This window comes from Gorilla gorilla, chromosome 3, assembly GCF_029281585.2.
Source record: "Gorilla gorilla gorilla isolate KB3781 chromosome 3, NHGRI_mGorGor1-v2.1_pri, whole genome shotgun sequence".
NCBI classification, from domain to species: Eukaryota; Metazoa; Chordata; class Mammalia; order Primates; family Hominidae; genus Gorilla; species Gorilla gorilla.
Genome location: NC_073227.2, coordinates 56,934,064 through 56,947,089, shown reverse-complemented (window position 1 = coordinate 56,947,089; position 13,026 = coordinate 56,934,064). Strand labels below are relative to the sequence as shown.

General features: G+C 41.5%; 2 pseudogenes; one reads left to right on the top strand and one right to left on the bottom strand.

Moving 5' to 3' along the window:
* Positions 1 to 1,602: 1,602 nt before the first annotated feature.
* LOC115934462 (uncharacterized) lies at positions 1,603 to 1,744 on the bottom strand (annotated as a pseudogene).
* A 3,511-nt stretch (positions 1,745 to 5,255) lies between these two features.
* LOC115934434 (uncharacterized) lies at positions 5,256 to 5,355 on the top strand (annotated as a pseudogene).
* Positions 5,356 to 13,026: the final 7,671 nt, after the last annotated feature.

Genomic DNA, 13,026 nt, shown 5'->3' with positions numbered 1-13,026 from the left:
GTGAGAAAAAAAAATTGGGGGTGCATTGACTCACTGAGATTTAGGAGGTTGTCTATTACTACAGCAGAATTTAGCACACACTTATACCTCATTTCATTTTTGCCTCCTGTTTATATTTTGCAATAACTCTATGCATTAAATATGACTTTTTAAAATAAAGTACTTTTAAAATAATATACTAGGAATAATCAATCTATGAGCAAACCAGTGTTTTTGTTCTTGAAAAAGGTAACTTCAGATCTGTAGACTTAAAAATAAACATTGCCCACATTTAATATCCTAACAAAATTCTTTCCTGACTCTGAAAAATCTTCAGATTCCCTTTGTTCCAAAAAAACTAACAGGTGGCCGGGCACAGTGGCTCATGCCTGTAATCCCAGCACTTTGGGAGGCCAAGGTGGGCGGATCACGAGGTCAGGAGATGGAGACCATCCTGGCCAACATAGTGGAAGCCTGTCTCTACTAAAAATAAAAAAATTAGCTGGGCGTGGTGGTGCCTGCCTGTAATCCCAGCTACTCTGGAGGCTGAGGCAGGAGAATCGCTTGAACCCAGGAGGCGGAGGTTGCAGTGAGCTGAGATCGCACCACTGCACTCCAGCCTGGCGATATAGCAAGACTTCATCTCAAAAAAAAAAAACAAAAAACAAAAAACTAACAGATTAGCAATGTTGATTTACTTAGATGTCGAACCAGGTGAAAGTAACAAAGAAAACAAACTTGGTTGAAAGATTGTTAAATCTAGTCCCTAAATCTAGTCCTAGGAAAAACCTAGAAGTTGAGGAATGAGGATGGAGGGAGTTCTTCCTGATAATGGAAATGCAAATACACTTACCTGACTTTCTAAAGCACAATCCTTTCCCTAGTTCATGTAATCGTGTGTTATAGGTCATAAAACGTAGAGTGAGAAATGTTTTACAGTCTTGAATTACAGAGTCCAAGCTGTGCCACCATCCACATGTCTTCTTCATAAGTTGGATGGACTTCTGGACATGTCAGTCTCAGTACAAACAAGTGGTCACCAGCTTTTTGATTGTGCCCCTCTAATCAGCAAAAAATGTTCATCCCATACTTCCATTATGTATACTTACCAATGTATTACAAGCATTACAATACATGCACAAAAAAAGACACTAAAAGATGATATAAAGATGAATAATATTATTATTTCTTTATTTTGGGGGTTAGGAAGTAGGCTTTATTGGTGGGTGTGAATAAGGAGGGGCAAAACAGTGGGAACCCCCATAAGTACAGGGCCCACCACTTGTCCAGGGGGCCATGATTGGGGGTGTTTGACCTGATAGCTGTCTAGGATGAGCTGTTTCACAGCTACCATGTCTTCAAATTCATCCACATTAATCTTGGTAAAATCTCACTTCTTTGAAATATAGATCTTCTAGCAGCTAGGGAACTTGAACTTGGTCCTGTGTGGGGGTCTTAATCACATACTTCTTGTTCTGCAGCTTGGTGCAGATGAACATAATGACTTGGCCAATGTGGACCTTTCCTCCCATGCTCTGGGGCTTTCAAAGGCACCCTGCGTACCTATCTAGAGCACAGACTAGAGACAGTATCAGGTCAGGGACATGAACGTCCATTGGAAAGGGCTGTCTCCAAGGCTCCTTAGGGCAACGCATACAACATACAAGCAACACGGTGCACATACTACCAAGAAGGCTGCTGTTCGTAGCCATGGCACACCCGGCCCTTACAAGGAAAGGAACATGATGGGCTTAATTGACTGTAAGAAATACTATTTTAAATGTCTTTCAAATCATGCTACAATCATTAATATTTCAAGGCAAAATATTCCCTTAAGTTGTGGTTCCTCATTAATGATAATGGATGTAAATACAACTTGCAAGCCATCTCCTTGCTAATTTTGACTATTTTGTCAGACTTTTCATCAAATCTCATTTGAGCCTTATTATTTTGGCCTTTCAATGTGGGCAGCAAAGAGTTTTTTCTAGGAGTAGAACTGGTCTGCTCTTTTTGTTGTTGTTTTTGTTGTTGTTGCTTATTTGCTTCTACTCATGTTATTGTTTTCACCTCAATCCATGGTTTCTTTGCAGGAAATCTTTTTTTTTTTAATACTTTAAGTTTTAGCATACATGTGCATAACGTGCAGTTTAGTTACATATGTATACATGTGCCATGTTGGTGTGCTGCACCCATTAACCTGTCATTTAACATTAGGTATATCTCCTAATGCTATCCCTCCCCTCTCCCCCCACCCCACAACAGGCCCCGGTGTGTGATGTTCCCCTTCCTGTGTCCATGTGTTCTCATTGTTCAATTCCCACCTATGAGTGAGAACATGTTGCAGGAAATCTTTTTAAGTCATTTGTCTGTTTTTACGAGAGTTAATTTAATTAAAATTAGAGACTATTATCTAAAAACCAGTTATGACAACATAGCTGACCATATATAAACTGTAATGCATCACACTGTGCTGAAAGCAAAAGAGTGAGGAAACCACCATCAACCCATCTTTTCTGGAACTCCCACTCTTCCCTCCGGTGCCTCCGTGTACGGTACAACCACCACACAAAGCCAGGTGACATCTGGATAAAGGGAGGGTGCCATTGTCGATCCACATATTTACTTTCATAATGCTTCTGGGAAGCATGTGCCATACTCTGTAGAACTCTAATATAAGTAGCTGAGGCCCGGCGCAGTGGCTTGCTCATGTAATCCCATCTGTTTGGGAGGCTGAAGAAGGTGGATCGCTTGAGTCCAGGAGTTTGAGCCCAGCCTGGGCAACATGGTTTTCATGTTGATGGGGGTTTCATGTAGAAACTCCATCTCTACGAAAAAAAAAAAAAATAGCTGGGCATAGCGGTGCACGCCTGTAGTCCCAGCTCTTCAGGAGGCAGAAGCAGGAGGATCACTTCAGTCTGGGAGGTCCAGGCTGCAGTGAGCTGCGATTGTGCCACTGCACTCCAGCCTAGGCAACAGAACGAGAACTGTTTCCAAAAAAAATAAAATAAGAAGAAAGAAAAAAATAAGTATCTGAAATGCAAGTTTCTAAAAAGGCTTTTACATGGGCAATCAGTTTAGGTATGTGGCAAAAGACCCGTAATCTAGTCTAATAATGTTGCTATTACAAAACAAATTACAAAGAAACTGAAGCCAGAAAGCCTAATCCCACCGAGGGCTTTTGGCAATTAGGGCCAGAAACCAGATAGTCTGAGTCTCGGGCCTTTATTTCCATTACACCATGAGATTATGAATGAGTAAACTTAGAAATTTCATGACCAAATTAAGTCCTGCTGGCCTCCCTTCAGCATGCTGTGCTCTGTGATGAGGGGAAAAGACGCAAGCCAAGAACAGGGAGAAGCCAGGAGGTAACAGGTCCAGCCCTGGAGATGGAGGAGGATTTTTAGTTCCCTGCAAGATAATTATAAAGAAAAGATATTTATTTATAAGAAAACATTGAAAGAATACAAGAAACTATTAGAAGTGGTTACCTTTAGGAGTGGGGTGAGGGTGGCAGGAATGTGGTGGACAAAAATAGGGCTGGGGACCAGACTTCACAGTGCATACCTTGTATATAGCTCTGATTTTTTTTTTTTTTTCTGATGGAATCTCGCTCTGTTGCCCAGGTTGGAGTGCAGTGGTACAATCTCCGCTCACTACAACCTCCACTTCCAGGGTTCAAGCAAATCTCCCATTTCAACCTCCTGAGTAGCTGGGATTACAGGTGCACTCCACCATGTCTGGCTAATTTTTGTATTTTTAGTAGAGATGGGGTATCACCATGTTGGCCAGGCTTGTCTAGAACTCCTGAACTCAAGTGATCCACCTGCCTCATCCCTCCAAAGTGCTGGGATTACAGGCATGAGCCCCTGTGTCCAGCCTAGCTCTGATTTTTGAGCCAGACTAGTGTATTACCTATAGAAAGGTATTTATAAAGGACATAGTTTGCCTCCCATTGTATCTCTAGCTGTATGTCTCACTGAAAAGTATACTCAGATAGATAGATTAAGGTTCTTCCAAAAAGAGTTATTTGTGCCTTCTCTACCAGAAATTCAAGGATATTATTAATATGGTTTGGATTTGTGTCCCCGCCCAAATCTCATGTTGAATTATAATCCCCCATGTTGGAGGAGAGAGGGAGGTGATTACATCATGGGGGCAACTTCCCTCCTGCTGTTCTTGTGATTGTGAGTTCTCCCAATTTCTGGTTGTTTAAAAGCATGTAGCCCTTTCCCCTTCACTCTCTTTTCCTCCTGCTCCAGCCATGAGGACGTGCTGGCTTCCCCTTAGCCTTCCACCATGATTGTAATTTTTCTGAGGCCTCTCAAGCCACGCAGAACCATGAGCCAATTAAACCTCTTTTGTTTATAAATTACCCAGTCTCAGGTATTCCTTTATACCAGTGCGAGAATTGACTAATATATTCAGGGCTACATCGATTATATTGATATATATTAATTATATTCAAGGACAGCCAGCCAGGAAGATGTCTGGTGTGGCGACCTATAAGAAATGATAAAATGTTCCTGGAAATGTAATAAGATGAAGGCAATTATAGTTCCCTCCTGTACTGGTAAAGTTCAATCAGGGAAGCAAGACCATTATGAGCACTATGGGGTAAGTTATTTATTGTGGAGTTAGACTTTCCGCAATCTGGGGAAAAGATGAGGAAGAAAGGTCTGAAAAGTACCAGAAAAAAGCCACTAATCAGCCCTGGAGCCGGTGAACAAATCGAAGCTTGCTGGATGTGAGGTGCAACTGACTGCTGGAGGGCAACCATGAAAGTGCTGGCATAGAAGTCTATGGAAGGCTCTTTGTGGCTTCCGCCTCTGTGAGCTCACAGCAGAGCATCTTATGGTGGGCTTGGTTCATGGCTAGTCAGTAGGGCCAGCAGTCAGGAAGATCTGGACATTGATCGGAAAAAATTGAGGACAAGGTGGCACCCACAGGCACTGTTGTTTTTTGTTTTTGTTTTGTTGTTGTTGTTGTCGTTGTTGTTGTTGTTGTTGTTTTGAGACGGAGTTTCACTCTTGTCGCCCAGGCTGGAGTGCAATGGCACCAACTTGGCTCACGGCAACATCCGCCTCCCGTGTTCAAGCAATTCTAGTGCCTCGGCCTCCGGAGTAGCTGGGATTACAGGCGCCTTGCCTCGGCCTCCCAAAGTGCTGGGATTACAGGCGTGAGCCACCTCGCCCGGCCCCCACAGGCACTGTTAACCACACCTACCAATCATAGCCTTCAAAGTGCAATGGCTGCTGCTTCATTCCTGATCTCAAATTTCACACAAGGTGCTCACTTCAAAATTGGAATGATATAGAGAACATTAGCATGGCCTCCGCATGGGATGGTGCACAAATTCATGAAGTGTTCCATATTTTCAGCTTTCTTTTAATATCATGCAGTTATTTAGGTAATAAGAAATATTAAGTAATTGGCTTTAGATTTTGTAATTTTCTCCCTGAGTTTCTGCTGGATCTTTACATTCTAGCAGTCAATGTATTTTCAGTGAAATGTAAAAATATTCCTGTTCTCTTTGATTAGTATTAATTTCCTGAAATCATATTGTCACTTGAATCCTGTAGCTGTCATTCGTCTCTGTTATAAGCAATATTTGATTTTTGATGGATGTAGACCAGCTCTTCTTCATTTTTTCACCATGTTTTCAAGATGTGATTTTACATTTCTGCATCTTAAAAACAGTTTGGTCATAATTCTAGATACACACTACTAATTTATGTACCTACACATGTGACCTTTGTGAACAGGAATTGCCATGCCTAATCTGTGTTTATACATAACTTTCTGGTTATATACTCCTTAGATTTGGGATTCAAGTTACTGAAGTGAATACCGTTAAAATCCTAGGCCATGTTAATTGATTATACATGTTTAGAATGTTAAACAAACAGGCCAGGCCCAGTAGCCCACACCTGTAATCCCAGCAATTTGGGAGGCCAAGGCAAGCGGATCACTTGAGGCCAGGAGTTCAAGGTCAGCCAGGCCAACATGGTGAAACACCATCTGAATTAAAAATACAAAAATTAGCCGGATGTGGTGGCACGCGTGCCTGTAATCCCAGCTACTTGGGTGGCACGGAGGTTGCAGTGAGCGGAGATCGTGCCACTGCACTCCAGCCTGGGTGACAAACAAACAAAATCACACAAGTTTCTCTTGTGGCAACTATAACTCTGAACCATACAAGGTATCTCTGTATCTAAGTTATCTGGGAAATGTCATTCCAATTTAGCTACCTTGACATTGTACAAAGTCCCCATGGCTCCTCACAGGGACAAATGCAGTGTGGCTAAAAGCAACTTTGATAAGCTGCTTGGCATAGAGTGTAAGACACTCAAGGCTCCAGCTCCAGCTTCAATTAACAATTGCTATGCTTCCTTCTAAGGATGTGGGGCTGTCTGCCTGCAGGCCTTTGGCTTTGTGGGTGAAATATGCAGGTTTGGAGCTAAACCTGAATTGCTGAGGACTGTGGAGGAGAGGCAGCAAGGTGACCCCAGCAGCTCTGTGTTGCTTTTGCCGGCAGAGGGCTCAGCTTTGCTAGAAATAAACCTAGAATCATTTGCAGAAAACAAGTTTAGAGGCTGGGTGTGTTGGTTCATGCCTGTAATCCCAGCACTTTGGGAGGCCAAGATGGGTGGATCACCTGAGGTCAGGAGTTCAAGACCTGCCTGGCCAACATGGTAAAACCCCGTCTGTACTAAAAGTATAAAAATTAGCCTGGCATGGTGGTGGGCACCTGTAATCCCAGCTACTCGAGAGGCTGAGACAGGAGAATCACTTGAATCCAGGAGGCAGAGGTTGCTGGCAGGTAGAGGTTGCAGTGAGCCAAGAATCGTGCCACTGCACTCTAGCCTGAGCAATGGAGTAAGACTCTGTCTCAAGAAAATAAAAAAATAAAAAGTCAGAAGTTAGCAAGCTATAGAGGCACCAACGTGCCCCCATTGTGTAGTTTTTCTTTAACATTTTTCAGAAGCACAAGTACAGACTGAAAAGACTCCAGCCCTCATCATGGCTAAGATTCTGTTCCTGGAATATAGCCAGATGGACTCATTAAATTCATATTTGAATCTTCTGGAACTATGACTTGAAATGTCTACAAGTCCCTAGAAGAAGCAGCTTCATCTCCTGCAGTGTGTACTGCTAAGTCCTGCCCCTATCCCCTTCCCCAGGCCACCTCCAGCTACTGCCAGCAACTCACAACTGCCCCTGCTGATGAGAACTGCCCTTGGCCAATGGGAGCCACCTCCCCCAACAGCCCTCTGCCAATGATTGGCTGAGGAAACAAGAAGCCAATCCATTTGTCTCAAGGGAGAACTCACTGTAGTGCAGTCCACACTCCAGTGCTCCCCTGGGGCCAGGCTGTACCTGCCGGGGCCACATCCTTACTTAGCTCTTCTGCTCTCTCTTCCTTTCTTCCCTCGTTTTTTCCTGAGAGTACATCCTCAGGAAATCAATGGCATTTGAATTCCTGTCTTAGGTTCTACTTCTAAGGAGCCGCAATCTATGATCCCTCCTATTGTATTCTCCTCCCCAGCCACACTGCACACCTGTCAGTCCTAGAAGCGAGGCATGTGCCAACCTCAGGGTCTTTGCACTTGTCATTCCTTCTGCCTGGCACAGCTTACCACCAAATATCTGAGTGGCTGACTCCCTCAGCTCCTTTAGATCTTTACTTAAATGCCAGCTTTTCATCAAGATCTTGTTTTGGATTTTTTTAACAACCCATTTAAAACTACAAACCCATCCAACACTCCTTTATCCCATTCTTGTTCTTGTACCATTTAATATAATAATAGCAAGTACTACTAATGTAGTGCTTAAAGTGTGCTGGGCACAGTTCTAAGTGTTTAACACTGATTAAATGTGATCCTCATGGCAAATCTCAAAAGTTTTTATTAACCCAATTTTACTGATGAGGAAACCGAGGCACAGAGAGGTTGAGAACTTCCTCAAAGGCCATACAGCTTGTAAGTGATGGTGCCAGGCTTTGACCCCAGGCTGTCTGGCTCCAACACTGTGTCACTACACTGCACTATCATATTCACTTACTTTATTTATTTATTTGCTTATTTACTTTATTTACTTATCTGTGTTGATTAATGTATATCTCCTCCCACTAAAATACAAGCTCCTTGAGGATACAGATTTTTGTCTTCTTGGTCCACTGCTGTGTCCCACAGCACCTAGAGAAGTCGGGGTACCATACTCAGCCCTCAAATATTTATTAAACTATGTACCTTCTGTGTCCTCAAGCCCTTCTTCTTTCTGGATTCAAGAGAGAAACAAATTATTATAAAGTGGATTGGTTCTTCTACTTTCAGCCAATGTTCAGATTGATAAAATAAGAACCTCTTCCTTCCCATCTTGATTGAGTTCTGTAACAAATGAGATGCAATATTTCATGGCTCACAGTGATAATGTTTAAATATCTGGCTTCCATTGTATAACCGTGAGTTCCACGCAGCCATGTTATTGCTGGCTAAGATAACAATCTCTAGCATTCTGATCACCAGAGTTTTCAGTGATGTTGTCAAGTTTTTTACCAAAGATAATCGAAACTGGGAGAAGACCTGTGTGAATCTAAGCAGAAAGTTCATGGCCAAAGTCATTTATTCATACAATCTAGTACTGTTTGTTGGGACTTCAGGGAACTCTCAAAATAGCATCATATCCAAGTTCTGAACCACCTGAGAAATAGGCCCAAAAAATAAGATGCATGGAAATCAACATATCATGTTTACTACTAAGAAAGCTGATATTGCAGAATATGGCTTAGATTTAAGATCCAACTGGGTTTGCTAACACTAAACCCCAGAACTAGACAAACTTGCCCATGGATGGCCACAGACCTCCCCAGGGAGAGCCCTGACCCTGTAAACCTACAGCATGGAGGGGTAAAAGCAGACACATCTTTTCTACAGGTTTCCAGCTCCTACGAGGACTCAAGAGGACACATTTTATCTTCAGGTCAACAGCTCTCAAGAGGAATTGAGAGGAAAGGGCTGCCATTCTATCCAATTTCTCCTCTGCACTTACCAGTTAGACAGGTCACTGCATATTCCCAAAAAACAAAAGAGGAGCGAAAAAGGCAGAGCGATGCCAGGCATGTCACACTTATGGATACTCCTTCAAATGAAAGGAATCATCAATAGTGGGCATGTTATTTCACAGCAAAATGGGCAGTTGGACTACTAAAGGAACTAAAGTTACATTTTTACTTTATGAATATGGTGTCACCAAATATCTAATAGTTAGATTCTTATGATTACCACTTTGTTTCTTAGTTATCAGAGCTAAAGCTGTATTGAAACTGTAGCATTATACAGTTAGGGGTAAAACTTCAAAGATAATCAGTCAACTGCGCTGCTTAATGCAGATGGAAGGGTTGAATAATTTGTCCTATAACAAAAATCTAGGCAGGTCAGAACCAGAACGATATCCCCTGTTTATTCTCAGCCCAAATCTTTTATCCATCCAATGGCTGTTTTCAGCTTGTCATCAAATTGTCTCTAGTGTCAAGAAAGAGGAAAAAGAAACCCTTCACTAATAAAAAGCAAAAACATAGCATACATATCTATTTTACAGCCAAGATGACAGGGTGGCGGTAAGAAGATGAGGTGTTCAAGAAGACAGAAATCATTTCTCTAAATGATGTAAAATAAGGGCTTCATTAGCTTTCACTGTACCTTTCATGATTTGATATCTTGCACTAACATTTCCTGTCAGTCTAAGTTCATGTGCTGTAGCTAGCTAAGTCTCTCTGTTTAGGGAGAACTAGCTTTTTATTTTCATGAAATTCAAGAAAACTAGATAGTTGTCTATATAAACATAAACTACAGTATCCTAATGATATCTGCCTTATATTATTTATACATAGCTCAAATGTCCTGGGCAATTTTTTAACTCCTACATTTTTATGAATCATACTGTAGCTTTTTTTCCAATGAATGGTAGGAGAAATTAGTACTAGTCTCAGTATCTCAGAGAAGAGGGAAATCTTATCTCAAGATTCTTTCACTTTCTAGGCCATGCGCGCTGGCTCATGCCTGTTATCCCAGCACTCTGGGAGGCCTAGGCGGGTGGATCACTTGAGGTCAGGAGTTCGAGACCAGCCTGGCCAACGTGGTGAAGCCCCGTCTCTACTACTAAAAATACAAAAATTAGCCAGATGTGGTGATGTGCGCCTGTAATCCCAGCTACTTGGGAGGCTGAGGCAGGAGAATCACATGAACCCAGGAGGTGAAGGTTGCAGTGAACCAAGGTTGTGCCACTGCACTTCAGCCTGGACGATAGAGTGAGACTCCATCAAAAAAAAAAAAAAGATTATTTCACTTTCTATAATGCAATATGTATGCATAAGGGCTTTAAAATAGGGCACAAGGCTGGGCGCGGTGGCTCATGCCTGTAATTCCAGCAGTTTGGGAGGTGGAGGAGGGTGGATCACCTGAGGTGAGGAGTTTGAGACCAGCCTGGTCAACATGGTGAAACTCTGTCTCTACTAAAATACAAAAATTAGCCAGGTGTGGTGGTGCATGCCTGTAATCCCAGCTACTCCAGAGGCAGAGGCACGAGAATTGCTTAAACCCGGGAGGTAGAGGTTGCATCAAGCCAAGATCGTGACACTGCACTTCAGCCAGGGCAACAGAGCAAGATTGTGTCTCAAAAAAATAAAATAAGGCACAAATGTAAAGATCAGGAATAACTGGGTTTGAAAATTAAAATAAGGAATGGATTCAGTATAAATATACAGTATGATAATAGTAATGGTTTTGATTTTATATATCCATGGTTACTGCTTAAGGTATTTCATTTCTTTGTTTATCCCCATACTTTTCAATTATGAAAAGCTAGTGCTATATTTCAAATTATAGAAAGTTTACATAGATACAGAAACTAAAGAGAATCTTAACTGTTTTAAAATTTCTTATTGAACTACTTGCCTGTAACTTAATAAGTAGCAACCTTGTTCATCCAACCGATGAATTGTGGGTTGGATGTACCCATGGCTGTGATATAAGAAGATGAGGGTGCCTCTGTGTGCTTGCTCTGAACTGCCCAAATAGGTCAGGACATTCACTGAGGGAAGACAGCAATTTGGTTGCTAAAGTAATAAAAGCCTTACCTGATGAACTACAGTCTCCACTAGCAAATTCACTTTATTTTATTATGGAAATGCACTGTGGTGTTCCTTTGTGTGGCAATTGTTGCAGATATCTATAACAACAACAACAAAAAAAAATAGTCCAGCTGACCTGGTGATCCTGAATTGTAAAAGGCATGGCCCCACGTTTATAAAGTTTGCCTAGGATGAATGATGCTTCGAAAAGATATCAAGAAATATGTGTGTGTGGGTGGGGGGGCAGGATTTAAGGAAATAGTTGCTTCAAAGAGAGTGTGGGGTTGTTGTTTTGTTTTGTTTTGTTTTTTATTAGAGACAGGGTCTTACTCTGTCACCAGGCCGGAGGGCAGTGGTGCAATCACTGAAACCTCGAACTCCTGCGCTCAAGCAATCCTCCTGTCTCAGACTCCCCAGTAGCTGGGACTACAGGCATGAGCCACCATGTGAACTAGCTATTTTTTCTGGATGAGTCCAGATTTAGAGCCAAACTTCTACTCTCCAGGGACTTATGATCAGCTTTGAGACCTTTGTTTCTTCTGGAAAAACAAATCAGTTTATAGGGCTACATTTCTAAGTAGAGGGGCTAGAACACTGCCTAATCATAGAAAAAGTATTTACCAATTCTAACTGCTAACCTCAACTGTGTGCCAGTATTTCATAATATTCAGAGCAAAGATTTTGACGTTTTATTCACATTACTATCCCCACGCCTAGAACAGAGCCTGATGCCTAATAAATGCTCAGTAAATATTGGCTGGATGTAGACGTCATCATTGATTCTAAATTTCAGCCTCGTCTTACCACAGCTGCAGTGTGACCTTGAGCCAGTCATTTGTCCTGTCCATTTCAGTTCTCTCAAGAGAAAGGAAAGCATGAGCAGGCCCTGGGTGGTTGTGAGAAGTAGATGAGATATTTCATGTAAAGCACTTTAGCACAGTACTTGCATTCAATGTCAGATTTTAAAAATTATTTATATGTTATTTTAAATAATGTTTTGCTTTTACAAAATTAAAATGTAAACCAGGCGCGGCGGCTCACACCTGTAATCCCAAAACTTTGGGAGGCTGAGGCTGGTGGATCATGAGGTCAGGAGTTCGAGACCAGCCTGGCCAACATAGTGAAACCCCATCTCTACTAAAAATACGAAAAATTAGCCAGGCATGGTGGTATACGCCTGTAATCCCAGCTACTTGGGAGGCTGAGGCAGGAGAATTGCTTGAACTCGGGAGGCAGGGGTTGCAGTGAGCCAAGATCACACCACTGCACTCCAGCCTGGGTGACAGTGCAAAACTCCGACTCACAAAAAAAAAAAGAAAGAAAGAAATTATATTGTAGTAGCATCATAACAGATAATATTCTAATTTCCGAAGCTGTGATTTTGGTACTGCGGACCTTATAAGATAAATGGTTCTCATAACTTTTTATGACTGTAAACTTTAACTCAGCCATTTAGAATTTGCTCTAATACACACCCATCTAATCTTGAAAATTTCACTTCACTCTAAAATCAATCGATAACAAATGTGCTGTTGTAACAGGCCAAAAAGTCCTTGCAACTTCTAGAGATCAAAGAACTCCCTGTGTTTATATAAGGGAAAGAAAGGAATAGAAAAAATATTATTAATCTGTACTAAAAATCTAACATTGAAAAATGACATGGAGCACCAAAAGTCATTTGTAATCTTAATTAAAGTACTGCATTTCTCCAACTAAAAACCTAAGACACAGTTATAAAATCATATTTACCCTCTTTCTATTTTGTTGGTGACAAAGATAAATTTTAGTCCTAAATCATCAAGTGTCAGATTTGCTTGAAGGAATATATTTATAAAGGCATCTTATATTGTGTTTGTTAATTTTTTAAAAGAAAAGATAGATTCTAGACCAGTATTCCTAATGAAAATGTTAAATCTTCT